The sequence below is a fragment of the Cyclopterus lumpus genome, chromosome 24, assembly GCF_009769545.1.
Source record: "Cyclopterus lumpus isolate fCycLum1 chromosome 24, fCycLum1.pri, whole genome shotgun sequence".
NCBI lineage: Eukaryota > Metazoa > Chordata > Actinopteri > Perciformes > Cyclopteridae > Cyclopterus > Cyclopterus lumpus.
Genome location: NC_046989.1, coordinates 15683309 through 15698592, shown reverse-complemented (window position 1 = coordinate 15698592; position 15284 = coordinate 15683309). Strand labels below are relative to the sequence as shown.

Here is a 15284-nt window from a genome sequence, read left to right as displayed (position 1 = left end):
GTAAAGAGCGCCGAGTTATGAAGGGGAGGAGTTTGTGTTGCTATTCCCTCGGCCCGATTCACGTCATAATGTGTATTTGTGTGTGTCGTTTTCCCTCCCTGCCTGAAGGTGGTGCCGTTCTGTGCTGTTTTTCCTCTTGCTTGATCATTAGGGAGGAGGTAAGCTGTCCGTATTTTCTCTCTCATTTGAAGAAAAGTGAGCTGTATTTCTAAAGATTGGTTTGTTTGTTGTTGTTTTCGGCTTGAAAACTACTAATCTAAACAGAAAACTATTGTTAAAAACTGCCTCACCAGGCAGCGAGGGTCTAAGAACGAGTTTCATCAGGGAACTGTAGGAGCCAGCATCTTCTGCCTCTAACACACATCAGCAAATACATGTTGAGGTATCATGAGCCTTTGCAACATTGGTTGAGACTTCAGAAATGTGTGATGCAGTATGATATACTGGAAAACCGAGGCTTCCGGATTTAGTTTGTGTTGCCTTCTAGATGGGATTTGTGTCTTTCTTGTTCGGATTTTTCTTCATAACATCAAGGATCCATGACACACATTAACACCTTGGCGTTAAAGACCTTGAACAGCCCTCACACACTGAAAAATCCCCTGACAGGCTGGGTAGATTCATTTAAATTAGAAGCATACATACAAAAGCCATTAATATGAAATCTGAGGAAAGACTTCGACCTGCTTGTGTGTGTCTACTGGTTGGTCCATTATGGTGCACTCTCTCTCTCCTCCACACTTTGTATCACCATGGAGATGAGGACTTGTACAGTACATGTTTCAGTGTGTGTGTGTGTGTGAGAGAGCTTTTCCTTCCCAGAGACCCATAACACATCACTGTTGAGTAATTATTAATGCTTTAAGCAGCATGAACAGACTATCAAATCACTCCCATACTCAGGGGTTGAGCTTTCAAAGATATCTCATAAAACAAAACTATTTGCCCGGATCAATGCTGCATGTTGTCTGAGAAAATGTATTTTGTTAAATGGGTGAACTGGCCCTTTAATAGACATCTGAGGTGCTTTGTTGGGAGCATTCTGCAGCTTTTGTGGACATTACTCATGACACTACAGTGCGTCCGCCACTAACACCGCTTGTGAGTTGTTCAGATGGGCCTGTTGGAGCAGCATGACAACAGAGTCTGGGCTGTGGATCGGCTTTCAACACTCCAGTGTTTGAAGTCAAAGAGGCACTACGGACACAATTTGGCAATTCCTGTAACGACTCTATTTAGGGTACATGAACAAAAAACCTGCAGTACTAAACTACTTCAGCTTATGGAGAGCCAGAGTCTCTTTTCTTAGTTGCTCTTCTAGACTTTCTTATTAGGTTGTGTCACTGATAATAGCCCGGGTTGTACAAGTGGCATGCTCACAACCACCAATCAGATGCCTCACTGCAATACAATGCACATAACAGCACAGACAAATGACACAGACTTTGAAGTGTCTTCCCCCCAAATGATATAGACAAGAGAAGAAATAAAGTTCTGATGTTTCTATTAAGACCCACAACAAAGTACACTATAAAAGTATCAGTCACAAAGTAGTGCACTGCCCTCCACTAAGTGAATGAAATCGCAAATAACTACAGAGAGTGCCTTTCTCTCTCTCTCTCTATTTAATGAGAGCTGAGAAGATGCTGTATGTTCGGTAAGGGGACTGGGAATTGAAACGCATGAATGTGGCATAGCGTGCCTTTCTGCAGTCACAGAGGACCAATTACACTGACAGATACTCAGTAACCTTTAGCAGTGTTGAAATGAGGTTGATTCCTGAGATATGGAGCATCACTGCTCAACGGAGCAAAGTGCTGCCAAGGTCGTCACCTGGCCCAGTCAACTGGAAACCTTTTCCAGAGGGACTAACTTGCACCTATAGATATTGGTGAACCATAAACACAACATTACCAAATCATGAGAGCGTTGTTTCATATCAGGCCTAAGATATTCGAGAAATACACTTTTATACAGAGATATACATTAAAGTTACACAAATCTTGTAATTCATAGGAGTGTGAGTTTAATGGATGGAGATTGTGCTAAAATATGGCAGATGGGATGACAAACTGTAGTTTGACCAACTCGAGACTGCTAAAGTATCATAAAAACACAGTTTTGGACAACTGTAAAATTTGTCTTAAATTGGAGTTGCACTATAAAAAGGGATCACTTTAATATCAGTATGAAGAGGGTAAATTATTACAGTGACCAACAACTCTTATATTGCATTGTTTCAAGAAGGACTTTGAACTTGGCATTTAAAAAATAAAGATATTTCAACGATTTCAAGCACTCTAAGAGCAGTATTGGTTGTGTTAAATTAATAAGCAGTTGTTTATTTCAGGAGGAATTTCCTGGAAACACCATTCCAGATATAGCTAATTTAATATCATTCATGATCAATTCATGATGTGGAATAGTTTGTTTGCTTTTAGACAAATTCTAGACATGTGTGCTTGTTCATCTGACCTGCTGTGCACTCGCTAACAGACTCTAGGCTTCGCTAGACACTGGAATTAATCATTTCAAGTGCACCATCTTAATAACCTTTTTATTTTCGTTACAATTAGAAACAAATTAGTCTTCTCAAGGAACTTTCCTGTGAATTTACTGCTGCACATATTGTATGAAATTCTAAAATAAACTATAGGAAAATAGTGTGAACAACATTTATTAATTCACCGATGAGTACAATGCCATGAGGGTGCCATTCTTGATACTATGGTGATATAAAGAAATGTAAATTATATTGCACTCATTTGAAACGCCTTTGGCATCTCCAGTCTAAGGTTGTTGTTGTCAAGCAGCACAGGCGTGCCAATGTGGACACCGTGTGACTCTGAATCTGCTCCATCACAGTCAAATCATTAGTCATAAACACCTGAAGATTGACTGAAAGATGTAAAAATAAAAGAGACAGTCACAGAAAGACTCTTGAAGATGAAGATACTGTGAGCGAGTGTGCGTGTTTGCGAGTGTGCGTGTTTGTGTGTGAGAGTATAGCTCAGGTGCAACTATTGAAACCGTATATCCTCCATTTCTTCTCTCCATTCTCAGAAGTACTGTAATTTGGAAACGGTAATATCTTTAGACAATTGCAGCGTGAATTAATGTTTCGGTATTCATTAATCAGCCTGTATTGTGGCTGAAGAAAGAAGATTAGTGTTCCCAGAACTGTGTTTAGCGAAGATCCCCAACTTGCAATCACAGAGCAGTTATTAAGTGACAGAAGTATGGAGGCAGAAGACAAAAGAAAAAAACTAAGTTGGAAGAAAAACAAGAAACACAAATCTAAAAGCTAGTGTCAATTGTGCCGTTTCTATTGTACATTACCTAATCTTATTATACACCCGTTTCCAGGCCGACATCCTTACCAAACCGACTGGTGAGTCAAGTCAAGTCACTTCGTGTTGTTTTGTAAAACTTGTCAAACACCCGTTTCCAGGATGCCGCTGGGCAAATTTGTGAACGTTAGGGCAAGATATACAGCTAGACGTGCATCTGTTTACGAGTAGGTGTAGATACTGCAGGTAACACAAGGAGCCCGAAGAAAACAAAAACATGGGACAATTTCCAGATTATGACTCAGGCTTTCAGAGCGTCGCTTTCTCAGTCTCTCACACACAAAGACACAGAAACAAAAGGACACAGATGATGAGAAATGTTGCCTCACATTAGTATTTTCTCACCCCAGTCATCTTTCCCAGTGGCATCAGAGTCTCAGTTATCAATTGGTTTAAACTTTGTTTTGGAAAGCGTTCAACTCGTTATTGAATATAAACTATATGCAGAAAGTTTCAAAGTAGTAATGAGTTTAACATATCCTCTGGGCAACAAATTTGCAAATACATAAGCAATGGCTGCTCTACACCAACGACGAACATTGAAAATAACTGCAGGTATTTCAAACCTCCCATGTGTCAAAATGCATTAGCAGTGGCCTGGTGTTCTTAAATGCTCCACAGCCGTTTGAGAGCCACACGGCTTTGCATCTCAGCTTGTCTGAGTGTGGTTGAGGAGCTGGCAGGCCAAGACGCACAGGGAAGATAAGAAAGAACAAAATAAATCAAACATTATTCTCTTTGAAAGTTGACAGGCAGTCAAACGTGTTGGAGTCTCAGCTCAGAGCATTTCAAAGGGAAATTGTAATTGTGTGGAAAGATAAACGTGCTCTGCAGAGTTTGGCAGCGGGGTGGGGGTCTCCGCTCTGCTTCAGTGAGACGTAAAAAAGGGGCTTTTTGCGTGAACTGAAGTCTGCCGATGTTGTCTTTTTCTCTCGAGTGTGTAATTGCGAAGGCGTTCTACGGCGTACACTCCCCTCTCCCCGGCGATCACAGAATAGCAGAGTGAGGAGATGAGCAGAAAGTGATGAGAGAGGAGGCTGTGTGCTTCAACAATAGTTCAAATGCTTAGCTGTAACTTAATGGTAGAATATATCAATGTTGCTTTGGTTCCAGGTACTAGAAAAGGTTTTAAACAAAAATATGAAAATCTTTAAATATCATTAACAAGAATGTCCCTTAATACTGAGCAGAATGTCTCATGTCATACATTTTCATTTCAAATACCTCAAACAGCAGGTAGTAGTATTGGGCTGCTCTACACCAGTTACAGAGAGCTGCAGTCAAGTGAATGGCTTTTTCTTTTAGTAGCGGTTTTTGACTCATTACCCAAACAGATGTTTTTGAAGCACTGAGTCACAAATATTGAATATCTCATTTCCATTTAGCAATTAATTTCATCTAATTTCTTCATGACTCATTGAGATCCTCTTTCTTGCATTCCGTCAAAGCTAGCACATGCTTTATGAACATTTTAAATATTCTTACCTTGCCGACAACAAAACATAAAATTCTATCCTTTGACTGGATATCTGGATCTCTTGTAAACACAAAGCCCCTGAAAAGAAGAAGAAACAAAGTTGAATGTTTCTAGGATCCACCTCAAACCGTTTAATTGGCTAAATAAAGTATATTCTATTTGGAATCATAAGCGATGGGAAGAGGCAGCAATATCCATCAACTGACGGTCAAATCCGGTTAGTGGAGGACCAGATTTGCCCTCGATTGACTACATACAGTAACAGCTGTTGTGTTTGGGGAAGTCATTACAAATGGACAGTCTATAAAAAAGGAACCATAGATGGCAGATTCTTACATTTCCTTTTCATTGTATTGTTCTTCTTCACAAATCACATTGAAGTCTTTTATGCCGTTTCCAGAAAACAAAATAAATTACTTCCCGGATAAATGTCTGTGCATGACATAACACACACGTGCCAGTTTATTAGGTACACCTAGTTAAAACCAATGCAAACTTATACAACAGCCCTGCAATAAAACCTAACTTAATGCAGGTTATAATGTTGTTTATTTTGATTGAACTTCATCGTTGTTTTTGAGTATGTAGTTTGTGGTGCTGTTGAATTGCATTGTTGAACAACTAAGACTTGTTCTTAGTATTTTGTCCACCCTCTTTATTGTGAGTCCTGTAAAAAGACAACAATATACCCCAAAAAAGCAATTTCAAAAATAAAAAGCAAAATCTTTCAGTGTCACACATGTTTTTACTTTTTTTGTAAAATATCTTTGCATTGACCTTAAAAAAAAGGTCACTGCTAGCTTGTTAGCTCGAGATGACAACGTTTTCAATGCTTTTAGGTGTTCATGTCAGTGAACTTGCTAACACGCCATTTGAACACCCCTCAGTCCATCCCTCAGCTATGATGATGCCCCTTTCTATGGGGAAAAAGAAGAGGTAGGGGTGATGATGGTACATGGGGGGGGGGGGGGCTAAGTGCCACTTTGTGTTTCAGGTCCACAGTGTGCAACAATGACACAAATAGCTATGGCCTTCTTACACCCCTTAGATGCAAGTGGGTCCATATTTGCACCGTTGCCAAAACAAAACAGCTGAAAAACAGTGGTTATCATACCAGTACATTGAGAATATATATAGCAAGAAGTAGTTTACCACAACATCACATGTATGACTGCTTATTCTGCTCAAGAATGTAGTTTAATCAAAGCCACAAACCATTTACACAGCAAGACAACAATATGCGTTTCAACACACACACACACACACACACACACACACACACACACACACTGGCCTACCTCCTACTGTGTCTCAGGGGTCTAATGCTCCAGTTTCCTCTCCTCTGTACCTCCATGATGCAATGGGTTATTTTTCTCTCGTCATTATAAATCTACATTCCTTTATCAAGTTAAAGCAAACTTGATGATGTGCACATGTGAAATACATAAAGCGCTATCAAATCAAATAAACAAATGCAAAAGAAATATATCCAGCAGTTTAAATAACAGGAATACCCATCCAGCAATCCAATCCGATAACCATGCATTACATAGTATGGGGGTGACAATGTTTATTGACAGTTTTGTTGTTTGTATAATACTGACATGTGCCCCTGCTATTTTGCCAATGGCACTTCAATGACTATTGGATGACATTTTAAAGTGCTGCTGATCCCTAACCAAACACAACCTGGCTATATGAACTACTGTGCTCTTCACCATCACGGGTGCTTTAAACCATTCACACAAGAGGAATCTGGGTCGGGTGAGCTGATGAATCCGCTCCATTCAGCCAATTGTCTTTGTGCCGAATTGATTCATTATTTATGGCAAGCGGAGAGGAAATGATAAAAGTGACTGTTACCTTTCTACGTACCTACCTAACTACCACTATCATTGAAAGATCTTTGAGTTGTGCATCTTTGAGACGTCGCTTCATTTAACATTTCACATGGGGGACGGGGCATGTCCTCAGGGAGCTTCCATTGATCTTCCCAATAACGCTGCCAACACAGATAGTTCCACAGTTGTGCTGCTGTGGTTGATTTGAGCATAAAGTATATCACTGGTCAGATGTAGCCGAAAGAAACTGGTCCCACTGGCGACTGCAAGGTCCTCTTTGATCTCAATAACATTACATTGTGTTGGACTCTGCAGCCCAGATGTTACAGTACATGGATTGTGCACGAGAAGCAGGTCCAGTTTGTCTTGTGATGGTCGCATATTGTGCCGTGCACATGTTCATGTCATTCTGCTGAGGAAATCCCATCTAATAAAAAACACAATTAGTTCCGTTTCACTGGATGCCAGGTGGCAACTGAATGGACTGATGAAGCGCATTGAATGTTCAAAAAGTTTGTGTAGCACACCAGTGGACATAAAACTGCTTTGCCAAAAACATTTTTCTCGACTGCAATAAGATGGTGGGATTTATCCCAAACTGCAGGGCTGATGCAAGGTTCAATACTATACTAGAACTGGGCTGACAGGAGTGGTATTCAGGTCAAATGTTCAATACAACTGCAGGTATGACACATCTCATTACTTTCTCTTATGTCTCTTGGTGCCTGCTGATTTTCTGAGGACATGCTTGATTTATTTTTTTTTTTTAAATGATATGGTGCGAATTGGAGGTTGCAGTGTTGTTTAATAGTTGCACCTGTCAAACTTGGATTTTCTGTTGAAGTGACGAGTGTGTTGTGGCTTTCAGCCAGTTAAGCCGTGCTGCCGACCATTGCTCTCGCTACATACATACATACCGTACTTCCTGTCTTTAATCTCACTGTTGCTTTCATTAACTGGCTTCAAAACAGATCAGTGAAGTGTGATGATATTTAAAGATGAGGATATCGCCATGTATTACAGTAGCTGCAATACCTAAACTCAACCCAAGAGGGACACGAACGTAGTAGCGAAAGGCTAATCTTAAGTTATTATTATCTACAAGTTATTTAAATCTCTGTATTTTCAGGCCTGAAAAGCATGCATTTCGTTCCCTGAAACACCTTGGCACTAGCTGACATTTACTGCAAAATTAATGCCGTCACACTATTCACTCCTGGGTGTCTCCATAAGACAATAAATAAGTAAACAGTGGCGAACACACACGCGCATGCACACACACACTGAAAAATGGTCCCAGTGGAGAGGTTCCAATTAATTTACCATAGCTCTTCTGTGCCTAAAAATAAGCAACTGAAACTAACCAAACTGCAGGCCTCGTGATTGAAGGATACTGTTCAGGCTCCTCTAACAGTTGCTGTGTGCGTGTGTCACTAACTCGATACTCAGTATTGGTATTATATTAAAAGCATAAAAGTTACCAATTAATAAAGATATGTTTTTGGCAGCAGACAGTGTACTTAACAAAACTAGCTAATTAAACTAAGGAACAGGATTACTTTAACATCATGTTCAGTGCATGTTCTGACGGAAGGTGCCTAAAACAAGCCAGCCAGTCAGAGGGAAGTGGTCAGCTATTAAGATGGCAGCTGAGCGGGCAGACAAATAGCTTTGGGAAATCCTCTGGACTACGATTAAGGAGTTCTATGAATCAATACTATTTAACATTCATTGAAAGGGGTCATTTGTCCCCAACTCTACTTGTTCGGGCTACTATGTCTGTAAGCTGGCCTGACTTCAGCAGTGAGGTGGCATTGTGTAAATAAAACCCATAATTAGGTAAAACATGGCTTTATATGAACCCTCTCAGAAAGCAATCAGTCTTCATCCATTCAATGATATCAAATAGAATAAAATGTCATTAAAATAGTAACCCGCACTCGGCGATTGGCTCCGTCAGCTGTGCTCAGACAGCAGCAGCGAAGCCGCTTGGTCCTCTGCAAGCCACCTCCGCACCAGCACCAAGAGCCTCTAATCTCTGCCAATCAGATGACGCGAAACAGCCATTTGTTGTTGAATTGGGCATCAGTACACGCCCCCCTCCATTCCGAAAGCCATTGCAGACCCTAGCAAAATGCTGGCAACGTAGCAAAAGAGGGCACAGCAGTGATGGTGACAGAAATAGCAGAGTGGTGAATAATAGACAAAAAGAACTGTGGTGCAATTAACGTGGTGGCTCGGGGCTGATGTACTGTAGAGAGATTAACAAAAAAGGGAGGAAAGAGAGGGTGTCGGGAGAGAGGATGGAGAAGAGATATGAATGAAATTAAAGTAATTAAAGAGTGCAGCATTTTAAGGATGGGACATTATGAGAAGAAAGAAAACCGAGACGCAAACAAAACTATAGTCCTGTCATCAAAAGATCTAGAGTAAGTCAAATCTAAACTTCATGATAATTACCGCAGCAAGTATACATCTCCCTTCTTAGTTTAAATTCGGTAATGTAAAGCTCACGTTTAACTGGTAACACAGCCTACATTTTCATTCACGAGAAAGAAATCCTAGGAGTGACTGACGATGTCTTGTTATCCGTTGCCTCATAGGACAGGTGAGAGAAAGCCACAGACTACAGCCATCAGGAGAGAGCTGCAGATTTCCAAAATGGCGTTGCTGTGCGTGGGCTGGAACAGCACTGCAGTAAGGAGAGGAGTGCGTGGGACTGAGAACTGAAAGCAGCTCACTCTTCAATACTTGTGTATGTGTGACTATGTGTGCAAGAAGATAGAGGAGGATAGACAGGCATGCATGAAAAATGAAATGTAAGAAAGGGAAATATGAATGAAGTCAAAGGAATAGCAGATTCTCACCGAGCTTGACATGCACATTAAATACAGATTACATCTAAAAATGCATCTTTTTCGCAAAACATTTCCTTTTACAATTTACACTTGAAATGATAAAAAGGCACAAGATGGAAATGACACGGTTTTACAAGATTTGACTTAATTAATTTCACTAAAAATTAACCAAAACACTGGCAATGCGGAAGCTCTCGGTAGATAATAATGACAATAAATATGAAACAATATTTAAAATCATATCCTCCACTTTGGAAACCCAAAGTTTCCAAAGTGGATAGTTCTAAAACAACAACACTACAACAAGCCTGTCTTGACCAACAAGGTATGACAGCAAATTAATGCATTTTCATCAGAGGAGGGAAAGACAAAGTTGAACTAATATCAAAATGTCAGTTTATACATTGCAATAAGGCGTTGAAGTAAAAGCAATGTGCAGTGAATGTATAGTAGGGAAACCCTGTTCCTTCCTGTTGCTGCCTTTGCTTTCGCCAAGAAAGCCGTTTCACATTCCAATAGGAAACCCATCTCAGCCACTTCCTGCTTCCCGTGAGGAAGTGGCAGGTCAGACGGGGAATGGGTGAGCCAGTCACACTTGTGTTTGAAGTCTGGAGTGAAATTCAAGAAAACAATAAAAAACACTTTCAAACTGGTTCGACAATAGCTTCATAAACAGCAAATGATCTGCTTAAGTGTCCGGGTGTGTTGACACTACTCTGCTGTTTGTACACATGCTCTGCTTCCATTAAGACAACCTGCAGCTGCCACTGTTCACAGATTGTACTAATGCAAGAGGCCGAAGTGTGGAGCCTCCATACAGATCATTTTGTTCAAGGTTTTGAGATGGCCCCGCTTACTGCTGCCAACATTTCCACACTACCAGTTTGTTTTTATTCCTGCTAGCTGTTGTTACTGTAGACAGTTACCTGATGATATTGCATGAATAAAAAGTCCCAGCATGTATTCATTTGATACACTTTTTAAAAAAGAGGTATTTTAAATAAATCCCCCAGACTCGAATTAGTCTTGGACGTCACAAATCTGCCTTCTATTTTGAAGTAATTAGTGACATCTGTATGTGCCAACTATATGAATAAACATAAAGTAGAATAGTAGAGGCGAAAACCGTTAAGACTGGGTTTACATGCTTGGCAGGTTTTACTGCCCCACAAACCAGTTATATTGTAATAACACAAACTCTGCCACTGGCACAAAACAACCAACGGGTTTTTGCGTTAACATTTCCTCCATTTATTCTTCTTTTGTGCTCAGCAGTTATTGGTTACTGAAACAATTCTGGTCTTGCATCTTTAAACAACTCCCCAAAGAACTTTTTGGCACGGCACGCTGTACTGAGCAAACGATAGTATTGAGAGGCCTTTCTTTCAGATTTACTTTTCAGAATGATCGCTTAAAGTGACCATACAAAACAAAAGGTTATAAAAAAAAGTACTGTGTAGTGTTCTCTTTAGGCACACTTTAGCTTTTCATGTAAATGTATATTCTTACTGTGTATATTTCTCCAGAACAATCTGAAAACATTCAGATTATTTATCTGTAGAGCCACCCAAAACCAGCACCCATATCTGTAACATTAGTCATGATGGAAAGAAACTTAGCAACAATGAGCCTACAATGTTCTAAGTTGACCAAAAGCCTGGAAAGAAACTATGGGCATGTGATTCTTCTGTCTTTCAGGCTGCGCTGCAGCTGTTATCCATAACGTAACCAAGGTGGTGGTGGTTAGAATAACATCTGACTCTACAAGACACAGGACAGCAGTGACCGATGGTTACTCAGACAGAGGCCATTCTCCAATCCTACACACTGCTCGTAGACCCTGTGGCAGTAAGGACTAAATTGCAGTTATTGGGGCTCCTGCTGACTGGTACGCAGAGGTTTTTTTTGCCCAATTATAGGGAGAACGGGATGAACAGGATAAGGCCGGCCTCTAGAATAGCCCTAATGAGGACGTGGTATGATTGCTGTGTGACTGGAGAGACACGCGCTCATTTGTGCCCACAGCAAGCATATTCGATTGGTAGAGGATGGCCAGAATGAAGAGGCAGAGAGAGCGACAGAGACAGATAGGGAGAGTTAATGGAAGTGAGAAGGAGTGATTCCTCACTCAGTGTGAGAGCATGTGGGAGGAGATGAGAGGCTGAGACTGAAAGTGGGAAAGAGAGAGAGATATGCAAGTATGTACATAGAGTCAATTATTCTCTCCCTTTTCTTTCCATCCAATCCGATAAAAACACAGCTGACAGAGGCATCACTGGGGGAACCATCCATAATGATGAAAGCCCTCAAAGGCCAGTCTCCCTGGGTGCAAACACATGCTATGCTTTGTCATGGCTATGCAGCATTTAATGGAAGCAGAACAAAACCTGGAAAACCAGGGCAGACATGTGACAGGAAGGGAAGGCTCTGCTCAAAGAGTGCATTTCCATTCAGACAACATTTAATGGGCTTGTGTGGACGTAGCGGTCCATTGTAACACACTGAATGCAGAGGTTGTACATCCTGTATATCTACATACACAATCAATCGAAGTAAAATTCAACCCTTCTGTGAGAAATGCGACCATTAAGAGTACTTTGCCTGAGTCACTGTGGCTCGATACCATACCGACAGTCATCGACCACTGCCGGTTTCTTCTTAAAGGTGCAAGATCTGAAATTTGGAGCATTTCTATTGCTTCTCAAAGGCTCTCAACGTACTGAAGGTGAGCCAGCCAGTCATAGCAAACAACGCTGACAGAGCTAACAGTGTGGACCTGAAGGTGAACTGGAGGGTGGGTGCTACGCTTCCATGACCACGCTGTCCGTCGGGACATTATTATCAGCTGTAACCACCGTATGAGTGCAGTGCGGTGGCCGCACCTTTAAGGCACGCTGGCATGCAATAACATGCCCATGTGGCACACATGTCAACAAAGCAAGAAGCTCAGATGACAACACACAGAGGGAGAGCGCTTAGGTAGACATTACATCAAAATATATATCTTAACACAGAAAATAGTTGGTTGCTGGCATTATAATGTACAGAAAGTTTAAATACAGCTCCTTTAACTGAGAGTGAATGGAATATTTCCCACTGCGGTGTCATCCTTGGTCCAGCGCCATTTCAATATTAAAATAAAAGAAACATAAATAAAAACATCAATTAAGCTCTCAATATATTTCTTCCACTTATAATCCATACCTCCTCTCTGGTGTGGTTTTCAGTCGCTCTCCACCAGCGCTCAAAGCGGGCCACAGGTACGCGTACTATAACATATAGTACGCCCTCTCCATATCAGGTTATCTGGATGATTCATAAGGGCGAAGTGCCAGCGTTTTTGCACCACGCCTCATTAGCCACATGAACATAAAAACAATGTTGAGAGCATCTAGACGGGCCGATACACACGGCTTGGCAAAGAGAAGACGGGGGAGGGGGCGGGCAGACAACAAGAGCAATTTTATTTATTTGTGAGCAAATACACTTAAGGAAAGATTAGACGTTTTCTGAACCTGCTCTTTTGATTTATAAAATGTGATTTTACAGAGCAAATACTGCAAGAAAGGCTAAGCCTTTAATATCTGTAAATAATGTAATGATTATTTAACTAGGGCACGTGGTGTCTTGAAACTTTTGGATATCCATAGTAGACTTAAAATAAAGGTTCAAAATTATGTATAATTGTATAAATTTAAGCCTAAAAACATAGTTTTCTTGGGATGGGGGACCCTTAAATCCAATATCTCTAGTATATTTTATTCACTGTTAATATTCAGATGGTGTTTTAATTCTGCTGCACAATATGTTCAAGCATCCTGATGGACACTGCTCCTAAAACCTGAATGAATATGTCACGCCCTGTCTGTCTGACTGATGCTGATTCCGGGCTATAGGCATCCTAAAATATATTATAGAGTGATATTATAGGCTACAAATAACACAGGAAAGCACTTTAAGTATCAACACTAAGTTGATGAAGATGTATAGCCCATGTATATTAATATAACTATAAAATCACAACTGAATAGGACTGTCATAGTGTAACATGCTTCAAGACACAATCAATAAATAGAAATTTGTAGCAAGAGATTGCAGATACCAGCCGGTACACACACCAACATGTGAATATGGGGAGTACTGGCACTTAAAGCACTCCTCTCCACACTATCTCATTCCTGGTCTTTTCCCTCTCACTCCTTTATACTTGTGTGAACATTGACTCACACAGCGTATGTGTGTGTGTGTGTGTGTGTGTGTGTGTGTGTGTGTGTGTGTGTGTGTGTGTGTGTGTGTGTGTGTGTGTGTGTGTGTGTGTGTGTGTGGAGAGCAGCATTGCTGGCTGGAGGAGGAGGTGAGAGAGAGAGGGAAAGAAAGAGAGAAAAGCATTTACTGGAACAAAACATGCAGTTTCTGTCTCATAGATAAGGGCCGCCTACTCTCCATATCATCTCTCAAAACAGACACTTTATTTTTACAATCTATATTATTCCTTACATTTTAGAGTGTATCTCAAATAAGTACGTCTATCTTACCTTATTACTAGCCTAGGACAAACAGAACATTATCCTTTGGCATGTTTGCCACCCGACTGAAATGCGAGTTGCTAGACCCACCATCTGTCAAGTGTAAGTAAAGATTGAGGGCGGGGCATTTAAACATTTAAATGCTGGGAAAGACCTATTAGCTTGACACATTCACAATCAAATGAGTGGCCTTACCTTTCTAACACAATCCCAGTGATAATAAACAAATCCTTTATACATAAAGAGGGGGAATGCAGTCAAATTATATCCTCAATAGAAGAAAAAAACTAACAAATAATAGCCAATAAATTCATGTTTATAGAATAAAATGGCATGGGAATAGAAGAAAATGGCTGGACATTTGAGTATAAAAAAGAAGCCTTGGAAGTTGGATACTCACTGAGGATCCCAGTATCTTGTCCAGGCCAGTGGACTCCAGACGATACCGTCTGAAGGCTGTCAGGTGACCCTGAAAGATAGATTGATATTGTTTTATAATTAAGAATAATGTACATATTTTAAAATACAATCATTCTTAACATCACTCCTCTTCTTCATCAGCAAAGATCAGGGAACAAAACTCCCGGGTGGCCGCTTCTGATTTTCAGCCCACGCTGACCGTCTCTACCTGGTCTCAAAATGACAATTGACTTGTTATAGTTCCCACAACTCCAACAGAGTGAGACATCTTCTCTGAAGGTTGTCATGTCAGGTCAACAAGAGTCTCAGGCTTAGTCTCAATCGCCACAATCACAGGCTTTGAGGCTCCCGCAAAGTCTGTGAGGGGTTAGTTCTGTGTTTGAGGGCCCTCTAGCAGACGTTTTGAGACCCTCATGAACCTTTTCCCTAAGTCAGCATTAGATGCAGACTTTTCCAAAGGGCATTACCTACAATTCATAATGGGACATTAAACACAGATAACCAGTGGAACCATGGAGATGTGTTTTAAAAAAAAAGGTAAACAAAGGACGACACGTGTGTGTTCAACCTGGCCAAATGTACTCCGATCAAAGATGGAACATATAAACACATGAAATCAGAAGATATTTATTTATTTAGCAAATATTTAATTTGGTCAAAAACACATAAATAGATTATTTGAAGTGACCTCTCAACGTAAAGAGCCTGGAAGACGTTCAAATACCCACAATTGTACATCATATTTCTTGATAATTCTTGCCATGGTAACATAATAGTTGCAGCATAGTGCTGTCCCATTCGTATTTACACCA

General features: G+C 40.6%; 1 protein-coding gene across 1 annotated transcript in view; it reads right to left on the bottom strand.

Annotated features, from left to right (window-relative positions):
• Positions 1-15284, bottom strand: part of sipa1l1 (signal-induced proliferation-associated 1 like 1) — a 77300-nt gene that overhangs the window by 38465 nt on the left and 23551 nt on the right. Inside the window, exons 3-4 of the mRNA XM_034527687.1 lie at positions 14453-14521; positions 4836-4905 (exon numbers count right to left, since the gene is read on the bottom strand). The gene's annotated coding sequence lies outside the window, so the exon portion shown is untranslated. The remainder of the gene's footprint in view (positions 1-4835; positions 4906-14452; positions 14522-15284) is intronic.